We start from the raw sequence: 18,961 nt of genomic DNA on the forward strand, positions 1-18,961 counted from the left end.
TTGTGTGTGTGAGTGCAAGAGAGAAAGAGTGGGGCTTCTTTGATTGCACTTCTTTCCAAACCCTAGTCTTCATGGCATCTATGGTTTAACCCCTTCATATAGTTTTTTGGAGTTCTCTCACAAACTCTCACAGCCATAAGCCCGGTGCTTTCCTGGCAAGACCGCAAATTTCTCTACAACGGATTCTTTTTTTGATCTTCACTTTTCCACGAAGATGCTCAAATCTTGAGAGAAATTGTTATGGTGTCTTTATAGCTTCATATCTCTCACTCTTGTGCCAATTTTCCATTCAAATCATATGTAGAGGTGCACCACCTTTTTAACAATATGACATAGAGCATGTAGTGTACAAATGTGCACACTGACTAATGGAATCTTAAAAAAATGGTTATGACAATTAGGAGCCCTCCTCCACCATCTAAAATTGAACTTTTGTTGGTTCCATACAACAAAGGCAAGGGGATTTTGAATTTGCACCCTTGCTACAACTGTAGAGACATATAAGTGTTTTCACATGGTGGCAATGAACCTTGAATTCAACGTTTCCAAGCTTCAAAGTTTGTATGTGATTCACCAATTGATAAACAAGGGTTGGAATTGATGTTTGGTGGAAGATCCAGAAAAGTGTCGTGATCCTCGTGGTCAAACTCTATGAATACAAAATTTCAAGTAAAGGTTGTGACACAAAAAATTTAATTGAAGCAAACTCTTCTCAGCTAGAATGCATGAAGCCACTAGCCATTGAAGTATTTGCCATATCTAATCTTTGTATTTTGCAATGCTATGTTCATTAGTGTCACCATCACCTGCTCAAACTTGGTGTCCTTCAATAGCTCACATTTATCCATTTTCAGAACAAAATGTAGAGTATCATCACACTCTTCAACACTAATATCATAAAACTCAACAATTCTTTGTTGCAACAACTCAAAATCAATAAAGATATTATGGAAGTCGTTATAAACTATTAATTGTGCCTTGGCTCCTTGCCCTTTAAAGTAAAAAAGTTGATTGAGAAATACATACATGTGCCCCAACTATACACAAAGTTATTATCCTCACTCTAGTGCTCTTATTCACCCTTGATGACTTCTTGGAATTGGTTCATGGAGATATTGTTCCAAGTAACAAAGAGCAAAATGGCTCATACACTTGGTAGGTAATATAAGAGTAAATGCAACCATCTTTCCAACACCCCAAACCTCATAGACTTAGTTGCCCAATGTTTTGCCTACCAAAAGGGCTAAAGCCTTAAAGGAAACTAGCCTTTTTGCTAATGAAAAATAAGACTTTTATTTTGTCCACTATGAAGTAACTGATCATTTTTTTCTTTTGAACCATATATGAAGTGCTTACTTGCTATGATGATTGCTATGGTTTGTGTTAGCGGATCGCCGCAACGGTCGTCTGCAACATAGCTTTTTGGTACTAACATAATATCAATACTCAAGGAAGTTACTCAGATGGGGCATGGAGACTCTTTGAGATCGTCAATCTCAAGAAGTGAACCTTAACAAGAAAACATGACAACTCTACAAGCAAGCCAACACTCAAAAATTAGGGAAATCTGTCTATTTCCTTTCTCATAGCTCTAGGTCATCACACCATTTCGGCACTCAAATGGACTCAAAATGCAACCAAACTTTAGGAGAAGGTCTAGGACACCTAGGGGCATTATCCTACCAAGTCTGGTTGCAATTTGACAAGGTACCAGAATCACGATCCATCATAAAAAAAGGTCCTGAAAACTACAACAGATTAGTCCAGAAAGGTCGCCCTATGGTCTAAGAACACTCTCCTATGGTTAGAACGACTAAAAATAATAATTTAAGCACTCAAAATCTGCAATTAAGGCTCAAAGATCCGTAGTCACGAACCACAACAAAACTGACAATGCTTATAGTTAATTAAAAGAGAAAAGAGAGAGGAACACAATGCAAGTTTCAATACTAAAAATGGATTACCCAATCTTTAGTTGCGATGATTACAAGTTGGAGCAGCTCGTAGCTTGAGCGTATGTACAACATAGCTCTTTTCTTCTTCTAAAAATAAGCCTCCTTTCTCATTAAGGTTATTGACCTTTATACCTAGGGCATTCTAAATGGCTAGTGGCTGACTCACATGGACCTTTACAAATATCATTACAACATTACAATCCAGGGGATTGATCCACTACTCTGTAATCAGGATTGGAGTATTACTACACTAGCTTGGAAAACTAATAAACTACAAATGTGGTGTTCGGGTACGTGGGCGTTCGTTTAATGTGTCCTCAAACATTTGCCCCTTCCTAATTCGTGTGGTCCCTTGACACGACCTTGTGCAGTCTTGTCATAGGGTTGTCTTCAGCTTTGTCTTGAAGGTTGGTCTTCAGCTTGGGAAGTGCTTTGTCATTGATGACGCTCCTCCCTTCCTTGAGTGATTCATATCTTCCATGTTGTTGATACATGACTTGATCTTTAATTTTCAAGGAAAATTTTCTTTTGGTTGTGCATTTGCCTCTTTGTTGCCAATCTTAGCCACCATAAAGATGGATGTTGATGTATCTGAGCTTGTAGAATAGATCCTCTTTGTGGCATGGTCTTCATGATGTATTTGCTTTCAATGTCCATTGTAATTTGAGTTGTCTACAATAGGTCACCAATGTTGGAGCACTGCGTGAGCTACTTTTGATTGTTGTTGATCACTCGCTCGGGGAATTTGTCGTTGTAGGCCATTCTTTGACTTGCCATTTTTTTATGGAGCTTTGTTATCGTCCTTGAAGATAAAAGATTCTCTTGATACGCATTTGGGAGTTTTTGCTCCAAGTCATTTCGATTGATTTGGGTAGCCATTTCCTTATTGTTGATGTAGAAGACAAATATATAAGAAGTTGATGATGAGGGTTTCTAGATTAGGGTGTTAAAACATGGATGACCAAAGGGAAAAGACCTAGTGGGAAAAAAGTGCCTTTGGTATACGCTCTTATTGGAGTTGAGCATTTGGACTTGAAGTACTTGTCATGCAAGGTGAGTGCTTGGGAGAAACAAAGGAAATAGTAACTAATGCAAGTGTCAATTATATGACACTCTATATGCACATGAGAGATTTATCAAACAAAAGCATGTAGTCTAAGAGATGGAGTTGATGGGTGCTTCAAGGAACAAATGTAGCACATGTGACATCAAAGGATGTTTCAATAGCTTCCATGTTTCCAAGAAGGGTTTTTGATGTAGAAGCTTGTCTACTCATACCTCACTATGTTGAGTGTGTGAGTGTTTTCTCCTTTACTTACCACTATACAATGACATTGACTCTTATGCTCACCTATATCTGCATGAGCGACACAATATAATTATGCTCAACTCTTCCAGCTTGAGCAGTACGTAGAATAACTTGAGCAGTACCTAGAATAACTAAGACGCTTAGACTACAACAAATATTACATGAAGGTTTGGGATTAACACCTCGCTCACTTAGCGGATTAGCTGCCCGACTCTGGATTTTATGCCATGTATTTTTAATGGCAACTTGGACTTAACTGTTCAAGGCCAAAAACCCAATTCCATAAGTTTTGGAAATTTAGGCCTTTTCCATTGTGTTGGTCTTTGGATGCCACCATTTTGTCGAGTAGGTTGGCATACTTTGGCTTCTCTTGACTTGCTTGTTGAGTGACTGATGTATCCTTTGCTTTATCTTGCATAAGAAGCGATTGAATCTGTGTGTGGGTTCTTTGTGATTGATTTTCCACTATCGATTTTGGAACCCATCTTGTTTTTGGTCCTTGTGTGATTGTCTTTTGCATTTGATTCTTTTTCTTGATGACTTGATGGACACTAGGCTTTGATATCCAAAACTGATTATTTCTATTGTAGAAGCCTTGATTTTGTAGTTGATGACAAGGTATACATTTGTAGATTGTAGCAGCCTTGGTTGCAATTGGCACCTATTGGATTTTGGTTGTCATTGCTTGCCTTTGGATGGAAGCTTAAGCTGTATGATTTGTCTTGGTTGTTCCAGATTGAGCTACAAGTTTTGGTAACCATATGCAAGTGTTGCCTTCATAGAATCCTTGTGCTTCAAGTATCTTGACTGGAATTAGCTGCTACTTCACCTATGTTTGTTGGGTCGCTTGGCTAAGGTCTGACTTCGGCACCCATACTTTTCGCATTGCCCGCTTGGAAGGTTTTTTTGTTTGCTTTTTGTTGTTGTTTTTTTTGCTTGCTTGACTTCTTTGTATTCCGTTGATAGCTTGGCTCACTCATTGTAGAACGTCTTTCTTGAGGTGAGTACATCCCGGCTGTTACTTTAGGCTTTTTGGCCCAAACATTAATGTTTCCTTTGAAGTAGCCTTGAGCAGCGATTGACTCATTTGATGCTATCCACCCAATGACCTTTGGTTGTTGTAGTAAAACTTGTGTTTCATGTATCCAAACTGGGTCTTTGGCTTTGATGTGCTCTTTGGATACCAATACTTGGTTGACATTCTTTGGCTTCTTCTGGATGCTTTTTTTGTGATGGAAACTTTGGTTGGTAGACTTTGTGCTTTGGTTTCCATTGACGGCTTGTTGAAGGTAAAGTCGTCTTGCGAGGTTGATATACTTCAGTGTTTAACTTTGCTTTACCTTTTTCTGTGATGGTTGGTTGCTCCTTTTTTGCATTGACTTGAGGTGCTTTTGGGATCTTTGATGGTGTTGTTGCTGAAGATTTTCCTTGTGGTTGAAAGAAGATGTACCTCCAGCTTTCTGTCAGGATCAGACTCTCTTTCATATGATGGGAGTTGATTATGTGGAAAGTATCCTTATACTCCCCGATACTCAACTTGAGTACAGCTTCTGCCACTCCAAAGCTAGGAATCGACATTTTTGAACTTGTGTACACAATCTTCTCTAGCTCGGTGATTGGTGGCTTTCCCATCATGATCCATGTTCCATAAGTCATTAGATTCTTTGTTGCTTCTGGATCTATCACAACTGAACATGTGATTTTGAGTCCTATTTCTCCGCATATGCTAAATTTGATCATCATAGGAGACAATCAATCTTCTCCTTTGTCCCTGTTCTTCTTTTGATCTTGCATTTTCTAAAGATTTGATGAACCTGGAAACTTTGCTTCTTCATCTGCTTTCATTTGTACTTTTTTGGAGTTGGCTTCCTTGAAACAACTTTTGTCGATTCTTGAGGTATATCAATGATGACATATTCTAATTGTTGCTCTGCTTCCTTCATGTGCACTTTGGCATCATGCTCCATGACGTAGCTATCTGTTTCACCTTTTCTGCTTTGACACTCACAAACTTCACTAGCTTTCTTCAACACATTTATTGTAAATAAGGGAGTTATATCATACCCATCTTCATCGCAAAATTTAGTCAGGGTCACCTCATTCACACACACATCAAGAGTGGCCAGTATTTGATCCCATCCAAAGGGTTCAAATAACTCCTCTAGAAATGGTTCTGGAATATAGTTTGTGTCCTCAAAAGGTCAATCGAGAGCTCCATACATCCAAATATGCACTTTGCTTTTGAAACCAGTTGTGGAGTTTAATTCTTCCCCCGGGGTTCGTTCTACATCTCTATAACTATGATCTTTGACACTAATTTTTGTAGTGACCTCTTTGTGTCTCAGGTAGATATAGCCATAGCCCCAGTCTTGTACCATTTTGAGCTGACGCATGAATGGTCTGCCCAATATGATGTCAAAGTTGCTGCTCTTGTCAAAATTCATTATGGCAAAGGTATGTTCATACTCTATGCCACACGAGGATACAATGATTTGTTCTAATATTCCTATCGCTTTCTCCATGTATCCATCCGCTAATTGCAATTTCATTCGAGTTTTTGTAAGAGTAGGCTTTCCCCATTTTTTCCATATTTCTTTGGTTGCAATGGCAACTCCTGCCCCACTATCTAATATAGCAATCATCTTTACTCCTTTGTACTCAAGTGGTAAGGTGGTGTTTCCTTCTTGTCCTTCATAGTAGTCACTCATCATATTTACTGGTACTGGCTTTGTCTGTGGCTTCTTAGACGAGGTGTTATCCATGTTTTTGTCCACAAGTTGGTCATGTGAAGGGATTTTCAACCCCATCTTTTCCATGTTTCTGCCCATTTTTCCCCATAGATGTGGTCTAATTTTTAGTAGCTCTGAGAGATAAAGTGTGCATTGTATAGGAGAAGACATCAATTCGTGCAAGCTCTTGGTATCCATCATTTTTTGTGTGGCTTTTCACTGAGAAGGTACCATTTTAACTTCCAATTTTGTTTCGAGTTCTCCTATGAGAGATGGCAAAGTCTTTAGAGGGCGTGGTTTACTCTCTTCATATGCGAAAGACTCGACATCCCCATATAAAGATCTTATATCCCCTGGGAAGAATTTGTGATCCATGTTTATTTTAGGGATAAGTGCCGACTTTAAAGTAGCACTACCATCTTTTTGGTTTCTAATCGATTCCCATAAGGATTGTAGCCACGGTTCTTCTACCTCCGGAATAGGCCTCATTTCTTGTGAACCCACCCCATTTGTGGTATTGGCTACTTCCCTTGTATCTAAAGGTGCCTCAACTCCTGGCTCTTCCTGGTCTTTGTTTACAATACCAAGACTTTTCAATTCTTGGATTTTTCGCAGATTAGCACCTCTGTTTTTGGAACATCTGGAACTGGTTGCATAAGAGATTGGGCCTTCTGGATGAGCTCCTTGCACATTTTCAACCTCTCTTTTTCATACCCTGGGTGAGGGTATGTTATCCATCTATCCTCTTGGGTTTGGTTGGTTTTTAATCTAGCCTCATAAGCTTTCAAGACTGCATTCAAAGGTTCAAAGACTTTGTTGACCAAGACTGAACCTCCTGAGTTAGTCTTTGACTCTTTAGGTTCCTTTGCATTTTTCTTGCTTTGTTGCTCTTGTCTAAGCTAGTCTTTTGTTTAGATTAGTTCAGTTTCCAAAGCATCTTTCTCATGTAGCCTCTTCGTTTTCATTTTGTCTTGTTTGGCTTTCCATATCTTCTTCCCAAAGTTCTCACCGATATGTTCTCAATTTCTGTTTGAACAGGCAATGTGGCTTCTTCAACTGGTTTGTTTTTGGGAGCTTCTTGAGCTTGAGCTCGAGTCATCACGTTTAAAGGAATGGTGCGTTCTACCTCGGATCCGCTTGAAGAAGACATTACGCTGTGAGCGGGATGAAAACACACACAGCGCCTCTATAACGACCCGACACACACTCTTGGGAAGATACACACACACACTATGGGGCACCACTCGACTTACACAACACACCTGGCCGAGACAGGGAACACATCTCTGGAGTGAGAGGAGAGAGACTATCCACTTGCCCACTCCACACAGACACACACACACACACACACACACCCAAAAAACTCAGCTCAAAAGAGGAGAATTTCTGATGTTTAGATACAATTGAGCTTGGGCCAACACCAATGGGGCAAACAGCTCACACAATATGAGTACAAGATACCAGATACAATCACAAATTGGAGAAGAAGCTTCACTCACCGGAGAAGATTACACAGAAAAACAGCAGAAAAAGAGTGAGGAATTTGGCAAAATGGACAGCGCCATCACGTCCGGAACGGCCCAAAACCCCAGTCTACAATGTCAAAGTGCTCAAATCCGACATCGGATGAGCAGTTTACGGCCAAAACAGGCTCCAAAATGAGCAAAAACACACCTGCGGCTGTTCCTCCTCTCTTCTCCACGTTTTTTCTGGTCTTCTCTCTGTTTTTTCAGTTCCCACACTTAGCTTTATTAGTTGGGCACCCTTGGCCTTTTAGATGACCTCAAACGGACCCCGAACAGGCCAAAAACTGACCTCGAAGTGCATAGTTGTCACCTTTTTGCATCATTCGCACACCTGGCACTCAGCTTTTTTCCAATAATGCATCTCGCCACCACGTGAAGTGGCCCCAAAAAAAGTTCCTCATGATGATCTTTCTGCATAATTCTCACAAGCAAACACCCACGTTGTGTCCATACTTCTCCGCGTGCAAGTATTGACCCCGTTCGACCTCCTGACGCCACTCGATGCCATCTGACGCACCTGCTTACCTCATGTCGTCGGCCCGCGGATAGCTTCCTCGAGAAGTTTTACGCACTACCAACTCCTCCTTATTGTAGAAAAAACACAGTGGTACTGGTAATAGTGAAAATCGATGCACTATGTACATGGTGTCCTACCTGTACACATGTGGGCCCCACGTAACCACCTGGCTAAAGAAAATGGGCAATCCTTTATTCGATGCACCATGCATGTGTATGTACATATGCGCAATCCCTTGCTCGAAAAAACTCCTAACATAATTTGCCCACCCCCTAGCCTGCTAGAGCATTCATGCTCAGCAGCAGCACTAGTAGATGCTCATTCCACCTGGATCAAAAGGCCAAAGGCATATTGCCTGATTCACAAGAAGAATCATAACACCACACCTACATTTGTCAACAATCAACCAAAATGCACCATAGGCATATCCAACTAACACATCCGCCCTGTCTGGAGTTCCAAAAGCATAAATATTGCATGCCACATTCAACCCAACCGCCGATAGAGACAACTCAAGTGACTCATCACCTGGCATCTTGGCTTCACCAGCCATAGCAACAACCTGCAAATCATGCACCCAAGTAGCTAAAAGCATTGTGTGAAGGTAAAGTTGTTGATATCCAAAGCACAAAAGTATCCCCGCAACACACATATCCCTAGCATAGGCATCCACATAGCTGAGATCGGACTCATATATGCCAAACCCCTTCTCATCATCATAAGCATACTCATCTTCACACATAACTTTATCCACATCATAATCATGGCTAGCACCACTATCCATAGCTTCTAACATGGGTTCATCAGTCTCCAAGAATACAGATCCCTGCTCTAAACCACAATCATGCTCATAAATCGGTTCAATCACTGCACATACATCAAAATATGGCTTCAAAACAGGCTCCACATCCAACAAATCCACAAAATGGCTCTCAACCTTGCCCTCTTCCCTAATTTCCAAGGAACTAGTATCCAAAGATGCGTGCCCATCATCAATAACCTCAACCTCACACTCACACCCAGAATCACAAGGTACACAAGTAGCCAATGCATCCTCTTCAAGACTTTTCAATCCTGTATGCAAAGAATTACTCACCTCTTTAGGCTCTTCCATAAACTTGTCAACCTGCAAGACCTCTTTACGCTTCACAATAGACCTTGGGAAGAAACGAGAAACATCATAGGATAGGCTACTTTTCACCTGCTTAGGCTTAACTTCATCTTCCATGTCAAATCCATTTTGCACATGCATACCTGTACTGATACCATGTTCCTCAAGACACTTAAACTTCCATTCCTTGTGCTTTGCAATGAATACTGCATCTTCAAAAGACTTGGGCCTCTTCAACTCAACCTCGAACCGCAACCAAGGTGACAAACCATCAACAAAAGAACTTTTCTTCAATGAACAAGGGGGGGTCTCATCCTTAAGAGCAACACACCAACGAGTCCATAAATCTGTAAAAACTTGTATATAGGCATCAACACCTTGACAAGAACCTTGCTTAAGAGCATTGAGCTCATTCCATACTGCATTTGCATCTTCCACAACCTGGAAACGCTCTAAAAAAGCTTCTATAAACTTGTCAAGACTCAAACCATAAGAAGAATCCACTGCTTCTTTAGCTTCCAAATCCATGAACCAAACACGGGCCTCATCTTTCAAAAGCAATCCAAATAGCCTCAAAATCTTCTCCTCATCACACATATTGTTGCTTATGCATGCCACCTCGACTTGCTCCAGAAAGTCTTCTGCATCTTCACCACTTCTTCCATGAAATTCCGGATAAGAGAAAGCCATGGCTACCCAAGTTACAATGCTTTGAGAACCCCTACGAACACACGTGCAAGAACCCAAAACTTTTCACTACCCAATCCCTAGAAACTTCAATGGAGCTCAGCTTTAGATAAGGACAAACACATGCACATCAAATGAGTTTTCATAGTTAATCATCGGAATGACAATAGGCAAAGGACATTCCAGGATCTCTCTCAATCTTCTTGGCCCAAACATAAAGACTATGCGCTGCTGGAAAAAGATCTTCCTGGACACATGAACATTAATCTGAATTCTTTGAGTTAAATGAAAAGGAGTGAACTGAGGGCCGTTTTGATCATCCATTAAAGCCAACCATGAAGCTCCCAAGAAGGCACACCTGACTCAACCTCTGATTTTGCCAAAATTTCAGCAGCATAACAGCATAAATGACTCAAAATACCAAAAAACCAGCCATCATAACTTGGAAAAATTTTGACAGAGCTTCCCCAAAAGTAGAGCAATGAGAACCCAAAATATAGACTGTATCTGTATACATAAACTGTCAACAATAGAACCCGAGCATCAAGTAGGAATCACTAGTACATAGCCTATGGCGAGGTCACAAAAAGGGTGCTCCAGCTACCTGTATCACCGAAAGGATCTCCACATTTGAGAATCCCCCAGCTCAATAAAAACCTCACGCTATCGACCCTCACACGAAGGCTAATGCAAATCGCGTATAGTCAAGTCTAAGAAATGACTATCTTCCAGACCAAGTCTCAGAAATGGCTGGGACTGCCAAATACAACCAAGTATGGCTCCACAAATGCGTACAATGGCAGTTTTCACAAGTAACATACAATCCAGCAGACAATGCTCTCAAATAGGCGCCAAGTGATGCATTCCCACAACAACTGCAAGTGACATCACTGCTAGTATATCACTGTACTCCAGCTACCTGTACTTGTGTGAATCACCTGTACCTGTACCTGTCCCTGTAACCTGTAACCTGTAACCTGTAATCTGTAATCTGTAATCTGCAACCTGCAACCTGTAATCCCGAAGCTCGAAGCTCGAAGCTCGAAGCTCGAAGCAGAAGGTACTCGAAGAAGATCCTCCGTGGGGGCGCCAAAAGAATGTGAGCGGGATGAAAACACACACAGCGCCTCTATAACGACCCGACACACACTCTTGGGAAGATACACACACACACTATGGGGCACCACTCGACTTACACAACACACCTGGCCGAGACAGGGAACACATCTCTGGAGTGAGAGGAGAGAGACTATCCACTTGCCCACTCCACACAGACACACACACACACACACACACACACCCAAAAAACTCAGCTCAAAAGAGGAGAATTTCTGATGTTTAGATACAATTGAGCTTGGGCCAACACCAATGGGGCAAACAGCTCACACAATATGAGTACAAGATACCAGATACAATCACAAATTGGAGAAGAAGCTTCACTCACCGGAGAAGATTACACAGAAAAACAGCAGAAAAAGAGTGAGGAATTTGGCAAAATGGACAGCGCCATCACGTCCGGAACGGCCCAAAACCCCAGTCTACAATGTCAAAGTGCTCAAATCCGACATCGGATGAGCAGTTTACGGCCAAAACAGGCTCCAAAATGAGCAAAAACACACCTGCGGCTGTTCCTCCTCTCTTCTCCACGTTTTTTCTGGTCTTCTCTCTGTTTTTTCAGTTCCCACACTTAGCTTTATTAGTTGGGCACCCTTGGCCTTTTAGATGACCTCAAACGGACCCCGAACAGGCCAAAAACTGACCTCGAAGTGCATAGTTGTCACCTTTTTGCATCATTCGCACACCTGGCACTCAGCTTTTTTCCAATAATGCATCTCGCCACCACGTGAAGTGGCCCCAAAAAAAGTTCCTCATGATGATCTTTCTGCATAATTCTCACAAGCAAACACCCACGTTGTGTCCATACTTCTCCGCGTGCAAGTATTGACCCCGTTCGACCTCCTGACGCCACTCGATGCCATCTGACGCACCTGCTTACCTCATGTCGTCGGCCCGCGGATAGCTTCCTCGAGAAGTTTTACGCACTACCAACTCCTCCTTATTGTAGAAAAAACACAGTGGTACTGGTAATAGTGAAAATCGATGCACTATGTACATGGTGTCCTACCTGTACACATGTGGGCCCCACGTAACCACCTGGCTAAAGAAAATGGGCAATCCTTTATTCGATGCACCATGCATGTGTATGTACATATGCGCAATCCCTTGCTCGAAAAAACTCCTAACAACGCATACAACATTCATTGTTGCTTTCACTTTGTAGTCTAGATTTTTAGCATAGTGTTGGCGTAGATGGTATGTCCCACAATCTTCATAGAATACAGATATTTCTAATACTATTTATCTCCTCAACCAAATTATATATAGAAGTGTAGCAATACTGTTTATCTCCTCGCCTAGCGCAGAGAGAGAGAGAGAGAGAGAGAGAGAGAGAGAGAGAGAGAGAGAGAGAGAGAGAGAGAGAGAGAGAGAGAGAGAGAGAGAGAGAGAGAGAGAGAGAGAGAGAGAGAGAGAGAGAGAGAGAGAGAGAGAGAGAGAGAGCCAGCCCTCTACTTCAACTATTGCATGCCGCTAATGTTTGCTGATCTCACTACCTATCCAAAGCGTAGAGCCTTATGTCCTTGCTCCTATTGTGAGGATCCCGCAATCAGTGCATTCCAAGAAACGCCATTCCGAAGAGAAAGAAAAAGAGATTGTGTGCTGCAGGCCGGAGAGAGAGAAAGAGAGACTTTCTGCTGCAGGCCAAAGAGAGAGAGAGAGAGAGAGAGAGAGAGAGAGAGAGAGAGAGAGAGAGAGAGAGAGAGAGAGAGAGAGAGAGAGAGACTTGCCGCTAACGTTTGCAGATCACTGCTCCTGTTGAAAGGATCCCACAATCAGTGCATGCATTCCAAGAGACCCCATTCCGGACAGCAAGTGAGGGCTCACTACAGGCCGGAGAGAAAGAATGAGAGACTGCGCTGCAGGCCGGAGAGAGAGAAAGAAAGACTTTGCGCTGCACAATACGATAACTTTTAGGATTGTTAGGCCGCAGGCCAGAGAGAGAGACAGAGAGAGAACTTTCCTGAGCTTACTGCAGGCCAGAGAGAAAGAAAGAGAGATCATGCGCTGCGTGTGCGCAGAGAGAGAGAGAGCTAATAATTAGTAACATCTTCAAAAGGTTAAACAGACCTATCATAAGACCTAACTAATATAATATTTGTCTAAGGAGCTTGTAATTAATAAACGTCTTCAAAAAGTTAAATTGACCTATCATAAGACCTAACTAATGCAATCCTTGTCTAAGCCATTGTCTGGTAAAAAAAAAAAAGAAGGTAAAGTGAAGCACTAAATTGAAACTCAAAAGGAAGCTAAGAAGAAGTAGAAGAGGCTCAGAAGTGAGGGGGAAACTCCGCAATTGATAGTAGATAAGGAGGCTCAGAAGTGAGGGGGGGAATCCGCTATTGGGAGCAGACAAGAAGCTTTGCATAATTTATGGTCGTGCTCATAGAGAGATAGAAAGACAGGGAGCATCCGTGATCGGTACCAGACAAAAAAAAAAGTAAAGTGAAGCACTCACTACAACAAAAAAGGGGACCTTCGACGCAGGTTTTGACGCATCTCATCGAAAAGCCCATCGATATATGCGTCCCTACAAAAAAGTCGCTATATGCATCGATATACGCGTCGAAAGGTAATATTATCGACGCATATTTCGACGGGCGTAGCGACGCATATAGCGACAACCATAATAGAAATTTTTTTTCTTGGGCAGAGGACAGATAGCCTGTAGTGAAAAGATGGACACAGCCACAACGAGACTGCCTGTCCTCTGCCCAAGAAAGCGAGCAACACCAAAATCAACCGTGCTCCCGCAAAAATTTTGGCAGAGTTCCCTTCGTTTTTACATAAACTTTTAAAAAAGAACCATATCATGTATACGCCTCCTACATGCTATCCATGTAGGATCTCACATGAGATTTAAGGCCAATATTATGAAAGAAATGAAATGAACTTTGTGCAAAACCATAACTGTACCAACTTAAAACCATAACCATAACGAACTTAATTTTTGCAAAACCATAACTAAATTAAAACCATAACCGGCCATAACCACTTTGATCAAAACCATAATGCAGATAACCATAACCATAAATAAAACAATAACCATAAGCATAACCAGAAAGTTAAACATAACCATAAACAAAACAAGAACCATAACCATGTCTATACAAGAATAGGAAAAATAACCATGTCTATACAATGACAATGACAAAAACCCTAACCATAAGGAAAACAATAAGTGTTTGAACAATAACCATAACTATATATGTCTATACAAAAAAGAGACACAGAAGCGTGTCTGTGTCTCACAAAGCATATATATGAAATCCATTGATGACTAGGCGTCACAACCTGCACATAGGATAAGTCACAAAATTAGTATTGATATTAATTCACATATACTTATTTAATTAAATCAACTCACACATATTAACGTCTCACCTCAAGCGATCAGCGAGCTTCTAAGGCCTCCCAGTCTACAGGCTCTCCTGAAGCATCAACATCATTCAATACTTCATAGATGTCTCTGCGATATCCATCTATCTCCTCCTGGCGTGTCGGGGCCCGATGCATCGCAAGATTCTGCGTTTATACAAAAATCAAAGTAATAAGAATACATGATTCCTCACGTTTTAAAAAACGCCATAGCTAGGATTGGATTAGAAACTCACAAACTCATAGCGAAAGGTGTCGAAGCCAACGCTACCAAGATGAGATGTCCCCCTGGTCATCTGTCATATCTGCGCGGCCTGACGCTGCTGTCTGAATCGCGTGTCCGCTGTCCGCTCATCCTCCTTGATCTGCTGCCACGTCTCGTGTGGGATGCCCGAAGGCTTCGGTGAGCCGGTCTTGAAAGCTTGCTGAGCTGCATCTCATCGATGTTTCACAGTGTCCCGTGCAACACCCTTGATCCACCATCTCGGAACAGCCTTTGAACCCGAAGCAGGCTGGTACTCTCTCATGATGGTCTCCACTATATAACTGACTTTGTCCTCATCCTGGTCAGGCCAAGGCGTTAGAATGCTGGTCGAAAACTACAGCTCGGCGAGCTGGCGAATCCACTGTCTCATCTCTGTCCCGACTCTATCCATGTCAACAGAATCATCTGCCCGTACAGTATAGAGCTTGGAGGCACTAGGATCGTGTGCCCCCCAAGGTGTCCGAGGTGTGCCAAGAGGTGTATCGAGAGGTGTGCTTGGGTAGGACAGGGGTCGTGAGCGAAGAGGGGTCGAAGCATCTGTGGACCCTCCTCCATAGCAACCACCACCTCCACCTGACGATCGCCGAGATCGGCGAGTGCGCATGTGCTGCGGAGATGAGGACGTACCCGCCTCTGCCGCACCCCTAGGTGTTGAAGCGGCTATGATGGGAGACCTCACATGCGTCGTACGCGTAGGCGTCCAACCCCCCCCCATAGGCTTCGGACCCTTGGGTGTGAAGCCCGTAGGCGTAGTACCCGTGCCTCTGGCTACCCAGTACTGAGAAGCCTCTGCCATCTGACTGGGCGTCATCCGTGTGACGAAGCCCATAAATGTATCTGCACTCATAGAAGCGGGATCTGAAAACTGGTCTGCCATACTAAAGTCCTACACAAAGAAAGTAAAATAAAGCGTCAGAACACCTTTGTTTAAATTAACTTTAAGCTTAATTTTAAATCAACGTTGTGAGCGGGATGGAAACACACAAAACGCCTCTATAACGACCCGACACACACTCTTGGGAATATACACACACACACACACACACACTATGGGGCACCACTCGGCTTACACAACACACCTGGCCGAGACAGGGAACACACCGATGGAGCGAGAGGAGAGAGACTATCCACTTGTCCACTCCACACAGACACACACACACACACACCCAAAAAACTCAGCTCAAAAGAGGAGAACTTATGATAATTAGGTACATATGAGCTTGGGCCAACACCAATGGGGCAAATAGCTCACACAAAATTGAGAAAATACACCAGATACAACCACAAAGTTAAGCACATGCTTCACTCATCGGAGAAGATTACACAGAAAAATAGCAGAAAATCTGTGAGGAATTTGGCAAAATGGACAGCGCCATTGCGTCCGGAACGCCCAAAAACCCCACCCTACAATGTCACAGTGCTCAAATCCGACCTCGGATGAGCAGTTTAAGGCAAAAAAATGCTCCAAAAACAGCAAAAACACACTTGCGACTGTTCCTCCTCTCTTCTCTACGTTTTTTCTGGTCTTCTCTCTGTTTTTTCAGTTCCCACACTTAGCTTTATTAGTTGGGCACCCGTGGCCTTTTAGATGACCTCAAACGGACCCCGAACAGGCCAAAAACTGACCTCGCAGTGCATAGTTGTCACCTTTTTGCATCATCCGCACACCTGGCACTCAGTTTTTCCAAATAATGCATCCCTCAACCACGTGAAGTGGCCCCAAGAAGTGGTCCTCATGATGACCTTTCTGCATAAGTATCACAAGAAAACACCCACCTCGTGTCCATACTTCTTCGCGTGCAAGTATTGACCCCATTCGCCCTCCTGACGCCACTAGATGCCATCTGACGCACCTGCTTACCTCATGTCGTCGGCCCGTAGATAGCTTCCTCGAGAAGTTTTACGCGCTACCAACTCCTCCTTATTGTAGAAAAAACACACTGGTACTGATAATAGTGAAAATCGTTGCACTATGTACACCTTGTCCTACTTGTACACACGTGGGCCCCACGTAACCACCTGGCTATGGAAATTGGGCAATCGTTTATTTGATGCACCATGCATGTATATGTATATATGCGCAATCCCTTGTTCCAAAAAACTCCTGACAACGTCTTTACACAAACACTTACAGGCCTAGGCCTCGACGAGTGAGGCATCATCGATAAGATCTTGCACTGTATCATCGTCTATCTCTAATTGCAGACATAACTCTACCCCAACTCGTTCTGGCAGATTGTCTTCATCCATTGCATCTTCATCTACAAGTGTCAATTCTGCCTCGTCTGCGCCATCCCTCATATATTTTTCAGCTTCCTCTGCCATACCTTCGTCCATCTCATCTAATGTCACAGTAGTATGGACGTCGTCTGATCGACTTTCCTCCACGAGCTCTTGCCCTTCAAATACTTGTTTATTTCTTGGAGAAACTTGAACCACAAAACACCATTGTTGCTCTCGAGGGTCCCGTACAAAGACCACTTGCTCGCAATGTTCGGGGATAGCAAATGTGTCGGTCGCATCTGTCCAAACCTTTGTGTAATCTATTTGCACAAGCTTGTTTCCATCTCTGCGTGCCATTGCATTGCGACCAGAAGTACTCACCTTGAACAACTTTACATCCAACAAAAAACATCTCAAACCTCATGAAGCTGACTTTTAGGATATCTGACACCAGACCACAGTAATCTAGGTTGCTAGTGCTCTCATTCGTGTCTCTGGCACTGGCCTTGCTCTTTTGCATGAAACTAACCATTACCCCACTGTTAAACGTGTTTCTTCTGCTGTCAATTTGTTGTGTTCTGAAATGCTTTCCATGCGACCACAGTGCCATGTATGTATGATACTTCCAGTCACATCCAATAGCCAGCTCTTCCTCTTCTAGAGATATGGGTTCTCCGATCTGTCGAGCTGCTCTCACTATCTTGTCCAACCATGCCATTGTAGAGAATTCAGGTAGAGGAGCGAGATAGTCTAGCAAGGGTAAGCCTCTAGTCGTTCGGCTTCGCCTGAAATTGTGTCGCTCCCTATTGCGTCTCTCTTTATGGTTCTTCGTACCTTTCAAGCCATTTTTGCATCGGTGCTGAATTTAGTATACAGAACTTCATGATCTTTTCTCGCATGGCAGCGTTCATTTTCTTCGGCACAGCTTGCCCTTGCGGCTCCTCTCCCACCAGTCTTGCATCCTCCTCATCGCTCCACAGTCGAGGCATTTCTGGGTCAGAAACGGATAGAAATTCAGTTGTCAAGACAAGAGACTCTTGCACCAGCCATCCTTTTGCCATGCCCCCCTTTGGATGCGCTTTTTGGCGAACAAAACCCTTAAGTGTTTTCATCAACAGCTCTAGAAAGAACATCCAATGGCTGTGGACTGTACCTGCCACTGCAACCTCATCTACTACATGGACGAGCAAGTGCATTTGGATAGTTTATAGCTCGTGGGTAGATACTTCTCAATCATGCAAACTGCCTCAATGGAGTTAGCCCTTGCGACTGCAATAGATTCCTCTCATATCTCCTTGGAAGAGATCCACCGCACTAGCTCTGAAATCTTGTATATGCAGGTCCGCACTTCCTCCGTTAAACACCCCTTGATCGCAATTGGAAGAATGAATTGCAAGAACTTACGCCAGTCATGCGATTTTAGTCCTCACACTTGATCGTCACGGGTGAATGCTGTCTTGAGACATCGCATATATCCTGTTGGTGTCCTGAACTCTGAAATCACCCTTTTAACTTGTCGCTCTTCGCTTTTTAGCAATACCCATGGTGCTCTTGGAAGTTTTGTTTGGCCAGCTGCATTGGTGAAAGGCCATAGCTCTGGCATCTTTCCAACTGACTGCAAATCATCTCGTGAAGCTCGATTTTCTTTCATTCCCATGATTGTCTTCCAGAGGAGCTCTCCCACATTCTGGAATATATGCATTGGATCCAGCAAATGGTTAATTAGTAGATCACCCCAATACGGCAACGTATGGAGAATGGACAAACATTTCATTCCTGGAACAGGTTGCCCCTCATGTTGCTCCCATCGGCAACGCCACTCTTGTACATGCATAGGAAGACATTCGATGCGACCAAGCTGACCTTCGCGCAAGTAATGGCCATCTAGAAGATAACGGTGGTGGCCTTGATAAATTGTCTTTCAAAGAGAGGCAGAATAGCGCACATCCAAAGACTGCCCACAAATTGGACATGCATTGTATCCCGAAGTTGTTAGCCCTGCATATATTAAAACATGAATCAGGCCAAGGCAAAGTGCTTGCGAATAGCGAGAATTTTGTAAATCAAGAACCATTACCAGAAGCTTCTCCATATCTTGGCCAATCATGCATAGTCCACATAAGAAATCCATGGATCCTTGCATGC

The sequence above is a fragment of the Adiantum capillus-veneris genome, chromosome 13 (assembly GCF_014529385.1).
Source record: "Adiantum capillus-veneris isolate H3 chromosome 13, ASM1452938v2, whole genome shotgun sequence".
Taxonomy (NCBI): domain Eukaryota; kingdom Viridiplantae; phylum Streptophyta; class Polypodiopsida; order Polypodiales; family Pteridaceae; genus Adiantum; species Adiantum capillus-veneris.